Source organism: Lithobates pipiens, unplaced genomic scaffold (genome assembly GCF_037356315.1).
Source record: "Lithobates pipiens isolate NorthernLeopardFrog02 unplaced genomic scaffold, aLitPip1_a1.2 Scaffold_10, whole genome shotgun sequence".
In the NCBI taxonomy this organism is placed as follows: Eukaryota; Metazoa; Chordata; class Amphibia; order Anura; family Ranidae; genus Lithobates; species Lithobates pipiens.
Genome location: NW_027507686.1, coordinates 149,289,266 through 149,303,266, shown reverse-complemented (window position 1 = coordinate 149,303,266; position 14,001 = coordinate 149,289,266).

Sequence of the window (14,001 nt, the reverse complement as noted above, 5' to 3'; positions counted from 1 at the left end):
TCTGAATAATGCTCTCCTTGCTAGGCCTGTCAGTTTAGGTGGACAGCCATGTCTTGGTAGGTTTACAGTTGTGTCATACTCTTTTCATTTTCTGATGATGGATTAAATAGTGCTCCATGAGATGTTCAAAGCTTGGGATACATTTTTATAACCTAATCCTGCTTTAAACGTCTCCACAACTTTACCCTGGACCTGTCTGGTGTGTTCCTTGGCCTTCATGATGCTGTTTGTTCACTAAGGTTCTCTAACAAACCTCTGAGAGCTTCACAGAACAGCTGCATTTATACTAAGATTAAATTACACACAGACTATTTACTAATTAGATTACTTCTGGGCAATTGGTTCCACTAGATTTTAGTTAGGGGTATCAGAGTAAAGGGGGTTGAATACAAATGCACGCCACACTTTTACATATTTATTTGTAAAAAAATTTGAAAACCATTTATCATTTTCACAAATATGTGCCACTTTGTGTTGGTCTATCACATAAAATCACATAAAATCCCAATAAAATACATTTACATTTTGGTTGTAACATGACAAAATGTGGAAAATTTCAAGGGGTATGAATACTTTTTCAAGGCACTTTATAACTGATGATAACTAGCACAGGGGGGAAACTATTTAGTCTCAGGTCGCATCAGAAGACATGTGGCCACTCAATGAAGTTTTGATGAGAAGCAGTTTAACCTTAGACTGCGTTGGGTGGTTCCATTATGGTTAGAGTGGTAAGCATGTGAAAATCCCTTCCACAATTGGTGGTGTCAGTGGGAAGTGTCAATAATTTCAAAATACTTCATCTTAGTGAACACAATATACAGGGATATTGGAAGTGGTAGATACATAAATACGTACAAACATCCACACCCACACTGACTGTATGAACAAAAGCAAAGGAAAAGGCGACTCTGGATGTAGAGATAACATACACTTTAATTATAAAAACTTATTTAATACAAGCAACTCACATTTTGGATGTAATGTATGAGTATTCAGTCACTTTAAAAACTGAGCATGGATGTGGTCATCTGATAGTCCATCAAGCTGAGGCGCTGTAGCTGCTAGCGGCCAGGAAGTAGCACAGATGTCGGCCGTGGAGCGCAGTTCAAAGCAGAATGAAGTTGGAGCACAGGCGGAGAGAGATGACATCATGAGGTGGGCGCGACCGGTTTTGTGAGCGTACAGGCTAAGATCGTTTGACAGCCGTGCTCCAGACTTCATTCTGCTTTGAACTGCACTCCACGGCCAGTGACTGTGCCACTTCCTGGCCGCTAGCGGCTACAGAGCCTCAGCTTGACGGACTATCAGATGACCACATCCATGCCCAGCTTTTAAAGTGACTGAATACTCATACATCACATCCAAAATGTGAGTTGCTTGTATTAAATACGTTTTTATAATTAAAGTGTATATTACCTCTACACCCAGAGGCCTTTGCTTTTTTTCACAGACCTGGGAACATGGTTTCTGTTTTTTTCTGACTCCTGGTTTTAAATGCTTTCCTTTGTTCTACTGGACGGCAGCTTTATATTTATAAGTATATGGATCTTAACATAATACGGACTCTCATTCATATAATTAGATTTTTGGTTTCAATTGGTGAGAGACTGGTGGACATTGGGAAAAATCTTTGACCCTGTTTTTGCGCATTTACTTGTGTATTACACTGACTGTATGGACTGGAGTCTTTATTCAACCTTACCAGCTACCATATGTAACACAATGTGCACACAGAAAGATGATACATGGTTCAAAGATATAACTGTTAGCCCCTGTACACACGGTCGGAGATTTCAACTACCAAATCCGTTGGAGTAATTCCGACGGATTAATTCCGGAAGAGGTCCAGAAGTGATGTTGCATACACACGGTCGGACTAAATTGTCGGAAAATCTGATTGTACATAATGTGATGATGTTATTTCGTTAGACGGGACTACGTTCAGGCTAGTAGCCAATAGCTTTGGTCTAGGAATTTGATCTGAGCATGCGTGGCACTTTGTCCGTCGGAGTAGGCTACACATGATCGGAGTATGTCTGATAGGAGCATTTTGTCAGAAAATTTTACCGGCAAGTTGGAAAACTTGGTCCGTCGGATATTCCGACGGAAACAGTCCGATGCAGACCACACACAGTCCGAATATCCGACAAAACGGTCTGATAGGACACATTCCGTCGGAATCTCTGACCGTGTGTACAAGGGCTAAGAGGAATTGCACATAATGAACACTTACTTCACCGCTTAGTGTCTTAGAAACTGGGCTCACTAATATAATAAAATTGTAATACTCTGAACTTTACTCATTTTTAACCACTTGGGTACCGCGCTATTGCAAAATGACGGCAATAGCGCGGACCCACATTTCCGGGACTACGTCTATTGACGTCATCCCGGATACGAGCGGCCTGCGCGCCCCCTGAGGGGCGCGCGCGGCGCGCTCTGTGATCGGCGAGTCCGTGAGACTCGCCTGATCACCGATCCGTGTAAGGGGTCGATCCCGACCCCTTATCACGTGATCAGCTGTCAGCCAATGACAGCTGATCATGTGATAAAACGGAGCCGGTAATCGGCTAGTATTCCTCCTCGCGCTGACAGCGCGAGGAGAAAAAAAAAAAGCCGATCGCCGGCGGCCGTGTTCGGGACATCAGTCCCGATCACGGCCAGCAATTTAAACGGACACCTGCCCCCTGCCAGTGCCCACCTGCCACCCGCAGTGCCATCCTGAAATAAAGTAAGTGCCCCCCTGTCAGTGCCACCCAGCAGTGCCCATAGTGCCCACAGTGCCACCCAGCAGTGCCCACAGTGCCACCCACAGTGCCACCCAGCAGTGCCACCCACAGTGCCACCCAAAATCTGCCTCAAAGGTGCTGCACCCCAGTGCCGCCCATCAGTGCCCAGCAGTGCCGCCCATCAGTGCCCAGCAGTGCCGCCCATCAGTGCCCAGCAGTGCCACCTATCAGAGCCACCTATCAGTGCCACCTATCAGTGCCTATCAGTCCCATCTATCTGTGGTACCTATCAGTGCCCATCCGTGCCACCCATCCGTGCCACTTATCCGTGCCACCCATCCGTGCCATCTTATCTGTGCCCATCTTTGCCCATCAGTGCCGCCTTATCTGTGCCCATCGGTGCCGCCTTATCTGTGCCTATTAGTGCCGCCTTAACTATGCCTATCAGTGCCCACCAGTGCAGCCTATCAGTGCCCACCAGTGCAGCCTATCAGTGCCCACCAATGCAGCCCATCAGTGCCCACCAATGCAGCCTATCAGTGCCGCCTAATCAGCGCACTTCAATGAAGGAGAAAAATGACCCGTTTGCAAAATTTTATAACAAACTATTAAAACATGATTTTTTTTTTTTTTTTTTTGCATCTTTTTTTGTTTGTTTAGCAAAAAATAAAACTCCGAGCTGTAACTAAATACCACCAAAAGAAAGCTCTATTTGTGGGAAAAAAATGATAAAAATTTCATTTGGGTACAGTGTTGTATGCCCGCGCAATTGTCATTCAAAGTGCATCAGCGCTGAAAGCTGAAAATTGGTCTGGGACTGAGGGGGGTTTAAGTGCCCAGTAAGCAAGTGGTTAAAGGACATATACAATGTAAGTGAAGGTAAAAGGCCACTAAACTAACCTGCTGTTTTTTTTTTTTTTTTTTTTTTTATGGGAATACTACACGTATTCTGGAAAGTAAACACTATCACAACCTAAAGAAATGTGACGTGATCACAAAGGCCCAGTAATCAAAAATAAGTTTTGTTGAGAAAGGGGTTTACAAAATGATGTCTACAGAATCAATAAATCCTAAACAGCTACAAGCTGTAAGAGAAGAAATAAAAAAGAATGTCATTCTTATGTTACAATTGCCTGAGAATGGGTGGTCCAGGTGCTTTCCAATTTACAGGAATTTTTGCCACAATGTCATTCACTATAAATTGCTAATGATTTACATCACGTGAGAAAACTATAAAAGCAAAAGACTGCAGAGCTGTGAGGTCAAATCAGACCTACTATGTACACAGACATAGAGGAAATGTTTTATATGAAAATGGACCATACAACTAAAACTTGTATGTCACGTGACACAGCTAACTAATCATGCAAAGCAAACTGACTGTGGAAATCTTTAATTTGGAGAACACATACTTTTGTTAATTGTGTATAAATCCAAAAGTGCTACACCTTTTTGCAAAGCTTTTCATGTCATCTGCAGAATTACACACAGATTTCTGGTCTACCTTGAGGCAACGTAACATCAAAAGAATAGGTGGCAACCTGCAGCAGTTTTAGAACTTTAGCATACTGTATTATGTGTTTAATATACACATATCTACTATTTATGTTCAGTACTAAAAATATTTAAAAAGAATGCCCTAAATTTTTAGTCATGGAAATATTGCACTTGCCAAAAGGTAGAACCCCAGGCTGTTTTATTTTTTCAATGGGGTAACCTTAAAGGCTAAGTTCTCCTTCCCCCCCCCCCTAAAATCCAACTCCCTATGTACCAATATACCATTAATGTATCTCTGTTTCACAAAAATACAAGTTTTCTTTGATTTTGAAGACAAGGCCTACCTCATCCATGGCTGTAGTTTGCAGATCATTTCAGAGACTTCCTGGTATGTAAAGAGGACAGATAAGCCAGTATGACACAGGAAGGAGTTCACCAGCTGACCTCATTAGCACACTTTCACCCATCAAGTAAGTTTTCACAGCACCCATGGTATTTCTCCATGTGCGCATTTGTCTGGCTTTCCCAGCATTCCTTCAGATGGGCTCAGGGTGCATGCTAAATTCCTTGGGGTCACATGCAGCCCACGGGACACTCCTGATGTAGTAAAAGAGCCTGCCTGATTGGATACAGAGTGATTGAAATCAACAGGCAGCCCTATATGTGTCACTGAAAAAACGAGCCAAATAACATGCTACTCTAGATGTAAATGGGATGTGAAGGTGAAATTGGTGCGTTTACACAAGAACAATGAGGCTCCATTCACATCTGTATGTTTCCAAAAGCATGGCAAACAGCACAGAAAATGCTCGCTTTGCTATGCGTTTTAGAAATGCTGCAAATGTGCAACGTGTTTGTGTTGCCATCAAATGTTAAAGGCTCCCCAAGTGCGGCAGACGCACCGAAAACTGTGGTAAAGTACCATACTCCACGTCAAAAATTGTTCTGGAGCTTCTCAGGGGCGATTGTTGCATGTAGGGCAGCAAGTTCAAGTAAATAGACTGTACTATGCGTGACAAGTAAAAATGTTCCAAAACACCCAAAACAAACGCATGCGGAAATGTGAGTCTTTGCTACATGCGGGTGTGAACTTGAGTGTCCCTATCCACTCCCTCCTATGTACTTGTATAAAGATGGCCATACAAGATACAATCTCTGTACAATTTTCTTTAGATTTACCAGAACTGTGGAATAGAGGACACACCGGAACAATCAATTAAATTTGTATCAAATCAGACAGGCCCTTGTACTACATAGCTGATGGGAGATCTAAAGGAGATTGTATAGGGAGTAGGTGGAGGGTAGTATTGTAATGAGGGAGGTGTTGTCCAGAGTGGTGAACACACCCTATCTTCTGTGATACAACCGGAAGTGAGGGTTTCTGGGAGATGACCTAACAGGAAGTGAATGCTTCTTATACAAGCTACAGTAAGTGATGGAATCTGAAAAGCCATTCAAAGATACAAAAAGACTGACAAGGTTCTAAATATCATGTGCATGAGGTAATTGAGAGAAAGCACATTGGAGTTGCTGGGCCAGAAATGGCACTGGAAAATGCTTCTATTTATTATGAAAAGTGAAATTCTGTCTGAAAAGGTGAACTTATCCTTTAACTGCTTTGCTGAGAAAAAAGGGTATAATTTACAAAGCTGAATAGGTTAAGCTGAAATGATCTGTAAATTTCAATGAGTAAAGCCCCGTACACATGATCTGATTTTCTGGGAACAAAACCGAGGGCTTTTGTCCAAAGGCCCAAACTTGTCGTGCATACAATCAGCAAGGAATTGTCGGCCAACAAACATGACCGCAGTGGCGTACTACATGGTTTTTCAGCTCTTTAGCGCCACCCTTTGGGCTCCTTCTGCTAATTTTGTGCTAGTAGAAGTTTGGTGAGTGTTGATTTGCGCATTTCATTTCGTATTTTTCATTTAGCGCTTTTCATTTCGTGTTTTTCATTTTGTGATTTTCAGTTTGTTTCTGAACGGCCATTCGTCAACCAAACATGTTGCTGAATCAGAGGAGATAATGTCTTATTTATTATTGGCCTTGGAGTTATTGCTTTGACCCAAATCCAGTCCAGGAACAGGCGGATGAGGATTTCTTTGACCAAAAATTGGTTGCTTTATTAATCATGACCAATTATGTCATATGCCTTGGCTGCGGGAGCTCCAGGAGAATAATTGAGATGATTTTCGGAATTATCTCCAGATGACGTACCCCTGCTTTCAACAACTCTTGGAATTGCTGACCCCCTATATTAGGAAGCTGGACACATGATTTGATTTATTATATTTTCTATATTTTTGGATGCATAGAATGCACTTTTTGGTTAAGTTCTTTTGGCAGATAGCATGTGTAATTGTATTTGTTTTCTTTTTTAATGTACAATTAAAAAAAATTGTGGAGAATAATATGTGGCTATGTGTTTTACTTCAAATGACAGTTACATTTAAAAAAAATACAATGTAAAATTAACAAGGGACACCAACATAGTTGTATCTTTGATATTAAAAACTATGGGATAATGGTGTTGTGGTAAAACTTGCCCCAAAAAACCCCCCAAAAAACAAGCATAATAATAGTATTCTTGATATCACTAGAAAATAAAAGCCTTTGAAAATAAGTTCGGCAAAACTCCATCAGTATCACCAGCAAAGCAGCTTCATTATTACCCCATCAAAGAAGAAGAGAATGTGCGCTGCATTTTGAGATTTCATAATTTGTTAATTCTACATTACGAACGCGTTTTTCAAGACCAACTGCATATGGCTCATCCTTGCTTTTGAGCATGCGTGTTTGTACTTTGGACTTTTGTCCGACGGCCTTATGTACACATGCTTGGAAAAGTCAACAACAGATATTTGTCTGTGGAAAATCTATAAACCTGCCATCTAACATTTGACCACGAAATGTTGGTCAACAATTGTTTGATGGAGAGTACAAATGGTCGGATTTTCCACCAACAGCCTGTCATCACACAATTCCCGTTGGAAAATCCGATCGTTTGTACGAGGCTTTCGAGTTTTTACCATTTGCCCCTCCCGCTTGCTCTGTTTATACCAGTATTTTTCAATTAGAGAAGAAGCTAATGTTGAATTTGTCATGGATGCACCCTTTATTAAATGTTTATCTCTAAAACAGAAATTTTTGAAATTACACAACTTCTTCCACTGATGACAAGAAGATAATTATTTACTTTTGCATCAAATTTAGGTCTATTGTAATCTCCTAAAGAGCAGTTCAGAAAGCCAGTTGAGTTTAACTTTTTTATGTTTTGGATAGAGTGAGAAAAGGTTATAATCTCTCTTTTCTCTGTCTTATTTTGTATCCTTATTGGGAGATTTGCCCTCCCTTTCTGCCACCATGACACCAGAGCAAGAAATTAGGGGAATTATGTCACCAGTACACATAGTCAGGTACTCTGTCTCACAAAAGTGAGTATAACCTTCACATTTTTGTAAATATTTTATTATATTTTTTCATGTGACAACACTGAAGAAATTACACTTTGCTACAATGTAAAGTAGTGAGTGTACAGCTTGCATAACAGTGTAAATTTGCTATCCCCTCAAAATAACTCACTGGCAACAAAAGTGAATACACCCCTAGGTGAAAATGTCCAAATTGGGCCCAATTAGCCATTTTCCCTCCCCGGTGTCATGTGATTTATTAGGGTTACAAGGTCTCAGGTGTGAATGCGGAGCAGGTGTGTTAAATTTGGTGTTATCGCTCTCACTCTCTTATAGACTTATGAGTGCTGCCAGCATTGCTGCAGAGATTGAAGAGGTGGGGGGGGGGGGGGTCAGTCATACGCTGCACTCTGCATCAAATTGCCATCCCAGAATAAAGCCTCTTCTAAAGATGATGCACAAGAAAGCCCACAAACAGTTTGCTGAAGCCAAGCAGACTAAGGGCATGGATTACTGGAACCATGTCCTGTGGTCTGATGAGACCAAGATAAACTTATTTGGTTTAGATGGTGTGAAGCATGTGTGGCGGCAACCAGGTGAGGCGTACAAAGACAAGTGTGTCTTGCCTACAGTCAAGCATGGTGGTGTCATGGTCTGAGGCTGCATGAGTGCTGCCTGCACTGGGGAGCTACAGTTCATTGAGGGAACCATAAATGCCGACATGTACTGTGACATACTGAAGCAGAGCATGAAACCCCCACCCTTCAGAGACTGAGCCACAGGGCAGTATTCCAATATGATAATGACCCCAAACACACCTCCAAGATGACCACTGCCTTGCTAAAGAAGCTGAGGGTAGAGGTGATGGACTGGTCAAGCATTTCTCCAGACCTTGTCCCTATTGAGCATCTGTGGGGCATGTTCAAATGGAAGGTCTCTAACATCCACCAGCTTCGTAATGTCATCATGGAGCAGTGGAAGAGAACTCCAGTGACAACCTGTGAAGCTCTGCTGAACTCCATGCCCAAGAGGGTTAAGGTAGTGCTGGAAAATAATGGTGGCCACACAAAATATTGACACTTTGCACTCAATTTGGACATTTTCCCTCAGGGTGTACTCACTTTTGTTGCCAGCAGTTTAAACATTAATGACTGTGTATTTTACACTATTATACAAGCTGCACACTCACTACTTTACATTGTAGCAAAGTGTAATTTATTCATTGTTGTCACATGAAAAGCTATAAAAAAAAATATTAACAGAAATGTGATCGCTTATGTGAGATACTGTATAAAATCCTGCCAGAAGTTGTAACCTTTCCTCCACTCTACCTACATTTTTTGCAGCTCACTCTGTTCCCATTGGAATTCCCATTAATGCCTGTCCCCCTGACCTCGTGTCAACCTGGCAAAAGGTGAGAAGTAATTTCCTCAACAGAGACAACAATTAAAAACCCAATAGAGGTTCTTACCCTTCTTGACTCTATCCATAAATAATAATAATAAAAAAAGATTTTTTCCTGGGCTCAAGGATTACGTTACATATTGTGAGCAATTCGGAACACTCCATCTAATCTGCACCTCTCAATCCCCAGTTCCTGAAGTAATCTTATAATTTCTAGAAGTTTACAAAAAAGGTTATATAAGTAAGCCATAAAAAGGTAAAGAGACTGGCATTTCATCAATGATCATAACATACATTTGAATAAGGGTGTCACTTGGCATTATTTCTACCAGCCAAAGCATTGAGTTTTGTGTTAGTTTTCCAATGTCACAAAAAAGACATCTTAAAGTTTATTTTAATCAAAAGAAGTACTTATGCAGCCATAAATATTTGGTTAACCATTCACAACTAGTCATCCCGGCTTGCCCAGACCTGCCTTGGGCAGCTACTGCACAGTCAAAGAGCTGCTAAATTATCACAATCCCGCAGTTCCCCTGGCACTCTGATGGATACATCTGTACTTTTATGAACGCCTCGCCATCTTCACGCATCACTGATTTATATCTCTTTTCAGCTACATAATCCCTTCCCTGATATGACAAAAGTTCCCTGTATTTTACACTTTTTTTTAATTAAACCAGAACTGCAGCGTGACCTTTTTCTGTATTTATTGTTCTGACCACATGAGACAAAAATGGAACGACGGCTGGAACAAAACCTCACAATCATAAACAGTATTGAAAACATTGTTTACGCTTCTATTGCTGTGAACAGCAGACTGCCCCTATGACTAATAGAAGACTGCAGCCAAAATGATGTGGTCACACACCGTCACCATAGCACAGCCTGGTGCAGCGAAAAAATGTTATATATCTTTTGTGAGAAGGTCTGACGGAGATTACAAGAATTCATAATAGGTGCTTATTTCATTATATTGGGACAGTTCCAGGAAGAGAGAAATTGATAATTGCTGAGAACAAGTCTGGATTTCACTCTGTGAAATACTAAGTTGGTTGTTTAAAGTTTAAACTCTCCTTTAAAAAGGAATGGGACATTGGTACATTTTATTAGACTCGTGACAGTTGTATATTTTATTGAACTATTTAGTCAATTGTAACTTCATTTTATCTCAATTCTAACAAAAGTTAACCAACTTAAAGAAATATCTTCTATTTTCTATAAACTCATGAAATATATATACTTGCAAACAATGTATGATTTGTGAAATATAAATAAATTAAATTTTCTTAGTCACTTGACCAATCCATTTGCTGCTGTGTACTTCACTCAAAGTCCCATCTCTCTCCTCTCCTTATAAACTACTGACAGGGATGGAGGCTGGCGTCCCTTTGATGCTGGCCTCATTTAAAGTCCCAAAATGCACTTTTCCTATATTGATATTTGAATCAAGCCGCGTACACACGGGCGGACGGTGCGCCTCTGGTTGGATGTCTGGTCCCGTCGATCGGTCCGTTTGTGTTCACCCCCACTGGCTGTGGTTTGACTGTGGGTCTCCTCCCCCATCCTGCCCCCTTTTGACGTAGGAGGGGTGGGGAGATGGTCCCTGCTCACCGGAGCCTCGTAATAAGGGTCGGACGGATGGCGTCCTCGTGGCGCCGCATTGCCGACCGAATTTGATCTCTAGGCGTGCACAATGTGGGGATGGCCAGGCGCTAATCGCCGGACGGCTGAGCCGTCTAGGTGACTGCTTTTCCTCCCTCCACTGTTGCATGCACCTGCGTGGCTCTGGTGACGGGACGTAGATGGTGCGTCTGCCCAGGCATCTCCCGTTGTAGGTTCACACATTCCACCTTTCTCTTTCACTAGTATGATCACACTTACGTGGATTGACTACAGTCCTTTTCAGTCGACATAGGTACACTACATGTTTTCTTTTCTTTTTTCATTTTAATTGTTCCCCCTTTTTTTTTTCTTGCACCATCCATCCATCACTACTGCAACACTTGTTTACAATTCATATTTTTATATTTTATTTCACTTAGGTCCCCCTTGGGGTTTCTTTCAATCATTAAGTTTACATCACACCCATTGCACTCACCGACTCTGGAGGTGTTCTTGGCGGTTGTGACCATCCATGCAGGCTACTGTGCTACCTGGGGGCCTCACATTGCGGTCTTTTTTTGGTGATCCTCGATGCCACCCAGATGGTGTGCGGATGCAAATGTAAGTTGGATGCACAGTTTTTTTTTTCCTCCATATGGGCCAACACCCATTTTAGCTCCTTTTTTTTACTATTTCTCCTTTTATTATTTTTTGCTATTTTCCTTTTTTAGATCTATTCCATGGTACCTGCTCCTGATGAGCGGCTATAGTGCAGTGAAACGCGTAGAGCCTTGAATCATTACCTTCTTTTTATTGCAATAATGGAATATCAAGTTTTTATATAATCTGAATTTTTGGTTAATTTATTTACTAGCTAAGGTCTCAAAACTACTCAATACATGTTTATTTATTTATTGAACTGTGATTTATACTGTACGAGGCATGTTGCCCCAAGTATTTTTTAGAGGCCTGTTGCCCAAAATACTTGCAAACAATGTATGATTTGTGAAATATAAATAAATTAAATTTTCTTAGTCACTTGACCAATCCATTTACTGCTGTGTACTTCACTCAAAGTCCCATCTCTCTCCTCTCCTTATAAACTACTGACAGGGATGGAGGCTGGCGTCCCTTTGATGCTGGCCTCATTTAAAGTCCCAAAATGCACGTTTCCTATATTGAGAGATATATATATATATATATGTATGTATGTGTATATATATATATATATATATATATATATATATATATATATATATATATATATACATTTATACATTACATTACATTACATTACACAGTATATGTAGAGAGAGCAGGTGAAAGATTAAGTATTTGGCTAAATTCGGTCCCTTTATTGCTTTGTCATGCACACATTTAAAGATCTCTAAACCCAAGAGGTGATTTTCAAATATACCTACTGTATAATGGAAATAGTTTTGATGGGTACCCAGTACAATTATATACCCCAAGAGTTAAGGGCTGTACACACAAGTCGAATATCAGGTGGCATCAGCCAGTTTAATATAAACCGGCTGGCATTCTGCCCATGTGTGCTACAGCCAGTCCAATAGAAGCCAGCTATTTGGCAGCCCTATGTCTGAGGGGCATGACTGAAAAAGGTCTTTTGATTGGCACCTAATGGCTGAGAATACTTACTGGTGTGTTCTGGCAGGGGGCGGGGGGGGCAGTCCCACTTGTCTTGGATACACATGGTCACACAAATGTTGGCCAACAATTACAAACGTAGTGACGTACAAGATGTACGTGACATCTCCATTACGAATGCTAGTTTTTACAAGACCGAGAGCTTCCGGTTCATACTTGATTCTGAGCATGCGTGAACTTTTGTGCAACAGACTTGTGTACACATAATTGGAAAGTCTGACAACAAAGTATTGTTGGCGGGAAAATTTGAGAATCCGCTTGCCAACATTGGTTGGCGGAAAGTCCAACAATAAATGTTCGATGGAGCATACACACGGTCGGACTTACATCCAACAAGCTCACATCCAAAATTTGTTGTTGGAAAATCCGATCCTGTATAGGGCATTAGTGTGTACCAGGCTTTAGGTAGGAATGGTTGAATTTGGCAGGTTTGATTCACCAAGGGTTCAGTAAATCCTTTTTGGAATTTGGCAAACCAGAACTTTTTTTTAGAAGTCTATGAGAGGTGAATACTGAAAATTTTGGTTATTGCTAGGGCTAAAAGGCAGAGTTATGTAAAAAGGAACGGGAAATGGGGCACTGCTATAGTGGATATGTAAAAATTACAGCAGAGAGAGGACAAACATGCATCAATAATTTTATTTCCCAAAGGTTTTAAAGTAGAATTCCAAGTTAAACCTGACTATTCTTGAAAATGTTCCCTCCCTCCTCCTTAAGCCAATGCTGACTAACCTGTGTAAGAAAGATGTACTGTATATAGTTACCTATTTTCTATCCCATCTGGTCATGTGATCTAGCTCCACTGTGTCAGTTAGCAGTGGCTGCAGGGCAGTAGAGGGAGCACCAACCATGGATGGGCCATAGGAGCCTAAGGGTGATGTCACCACTCCATTCATTCCCAGCCATTGTTGAGTGTTCTCTCCTCTCTCCTGCAGCTACACTGTCTGACACAAAGAATCATGTGATCAGACAATAGCTGACTGAAAATAGGTACAGTAATGCCCCGTACACACGGTCAAACTTTTCGACGTAAAATGTTTGACCCAACATCCATCAGAAAAAATCCATGGATTTTGTTGTTGGAATGTCCGATTAATGTCCGATCGTGTGTACGGGGCATAAGTGTTTAAATTTTTACATCAGCATAGTTGTTAGGAGGGAGAGTTTATAAGACTAGTTAGGTTTAGCCTGAAATTCAACTTAATTCATTAAAATGCTTGTAATCATATAAATATATTCCATTTAAGCAGAACTCATTTAAAAATGCAATGACAATTTGTATATATTGTATATAGGAAGTAGTTGTAGCTTAGGACGCACATGCTAGTTCAATATTACAAGCTACATACTCCAAAGTTGGCTCCTCAAGGTGCACAAATTTTAACATAGGTCCCTCTATAGACTCCAGAGGAACCTTGTGCCTTGAGCCTATGTCACCCACCTAAAATTACTGGAGACCATAGCATAGCATAGCGGGCTTCCCTCACCCCACTGGGCTTACTTGCAACACCTCGCTTAGAGGCTCCCTTAGACTCTGGCTCCATCACCCTTCTACTCCCACATGGCCATGGATCTGACGGTCCACCTATGTTTCCTCTTCTTCACAACAATACTATCCCCCACACAGTGGAATAATTTGCTCAATACTATATATTCATGTATCCATTTGTTCTCCACATTTCCACAGACAC